At 31.3% G+C, this 2,026-nt stretch overlaps 1 long non-coding RNA gene across 1 annotated transcript; it reads right to left on the bottom strand.

Annotated features, from left to right (window-relative positions):
* On the bottom strand, positions 1-1,414 carry LOC115890702. Its single transcript, XR_004051680.1, has 2 exons — positions 1,093-1,414; positions 1-974 (listed from the first exon to the last, which is right to left on the bottom strand). It is a non-coding gene; the product is annotated as an uncharacterized LOC115890702 (long non-coding RNA).
* Positions 1,415-2,026: the final 612 nt, after the last annotated feature.

Here is a 2,026-nt window from a genome sequence, read left to right on the forward strand (position 1 = left end):
TCAAAGCAATAAATTATTTATTTGTAATATAAATGATGTATATGCAAATTTAGTACAAATAGTTTTAAACAATTCAGAAATACCAATTTTACGACATGGTTTGTATAATTAATTTCTAAATATGTATATAAATAAAAATAGCTTACATTGTAAAAAAAAATTTTTAGCATTTCTTGTACATATTTACGTATTATTTTCTTTAAACTTAAAGTTTAAATTTAGAACAAAAGTTGAGTTTAAAATTTATAAATAAACTAACCGACTTAGTATTCTACTGTTTTATAGGACTTTTCTGCTTCAAGTGTAGTTGAGATTTTAAAAGTTGTTTTTGTTATTTCTTAATTTTTTGGTCCTCTGCCATCAATAATTCTTCCTTTAGAGATAGGATAGTTTTCAATTCATTATATTTTAACAATAATTCATCATACATTGGATGACCAACACAAGTAATAACAGCTCCAGATGCTACGGTACTGTGTTCCTCGGCAACATTTACATTGCCTTCCTCGAAATTTTCATTAGTAATTCCTCCACCGCCACTTGTGTTCTTCTTTGTTCAACTCGTTTTTGCCTCAATGGATCAATTTTGTCCAGGTGGACTGACTGTTTTTACTTTTTACATAAGATTCTACTCATACCTATATAACTAAAAATATTATATTACAAAAAAGCCGAAAAGCTTTGAATTATTTACCAATTGCTTTTAATGTTTTTCTTAGTTTCCAAGTCCTAATAATTCCTCTTACTTGAAGATCTCTTTCATAATCGTCATCGGTAAAATGATCTGAACAAATCCTACAAGTTTCTACATTCCATTTTCCATCTCTACAACTCTACACCCTTTGAATCTGCACCCATATTTGAGTAATTTCGGTATTCTTCGGGAAAGCATGAAATTTAATAATTTTTCCAAATTTTTAGCCTTTTCTAGGCTATTTTGACAAGTAGTAACTGTATACTGAGTTCACAGCATTCTAAAAATATTAAATCTTATTGTTTTTTTTTCAAAAATAAATAGTTATTAAAAATTAGTATAAACATGCCGATAAACGTTTCTCTAGACTGAACATTTATATAAGTAATTATACTCACTTAATTGCCAGTTCCTGAGATCTACGCAAATAATAAATTGTCCACAAAGTACTTAAATATGTGTAGTTCACAGACCACAATTAAATTAACCAGTAACACTTAAAGAAATATTAGAAAATAAAGAAATAATACAAAAACGACACAAAACCACTACCAAACCAACGGCCATTGCCATTAAACCGTACGAGAAAGAAAGAAATGGAAGGTATTAAAAAGAGATACAGCGGGTCTCAGAACTACGTCACGCACACCCGCCGTCCTCCGCGCACCTCTCGCCTAAAATCTGCCGACTGAGGTAACCTGTAGAATCTAATAACCTTGGGTGTAGGTCATGTGTAGGTACTCTAGGTATATTCTACCTAGACAGTAGCTAACAGTAGATGGACAGTAGTAATTAATTTGATATCCGATAAGTAGTTGTCATTATATAAGTTTAATCATCTTATAGGTACCTCCTATAACGGTAGGTTTTGGATTTTTTCCTGATTGGTATGTTAAATAAAAATATACTAGGTATACAGGGTGGCCCATCGAAAACGTTCCGCAAGGCATAACGGCCAGGGTAATTTTTTTTTCAGAAAATTCAAAAACACGTCAATTTTGTTTGTGAGGGGGACAACTTTTGCCCCAAAAATGATTGCAAAATCTTCAACCCTCTAAGCGGGGGTGTCATCCCCCATTTTTTTCAAATGGGAAGGGGGGTCAAGTGGTACTGCAATGAAAAGGGCTTTCTATTCTCTATACTTTCCCGCTTCGTTTTTGAAAATCGGTCGAGTCATTCAGAAAATATGACGAATTGAAATTTGAAAAGTTTATTTAAACATTTATCAGAGTAAATGATATAGATAAATGATATAGAAAAATTATTTTTAAAATAAAGTTCGATTGTTTCTACTTTTTCTGCAAGTGAGTATACCATAATTGCTAAAAAGTT

The sequence above is a fragment of the Sitophilus oryzae genome, unplaced genomic scaffold (assembly GCF_002938485.1).
Source record: "Sitophilus oryzae breed Bouriz unplaced genomic scaffold, Soryzae_2.0 scaffold_907_pilon_pilon, whole genome shotgun sequence".
Classification (NCBI taxonomy): Eukaryota; Metazoa; Arthropoda; class Insecta; order Coleoptera; family Curculionidae; genus Sitophilus; species Sitophilus oryzae.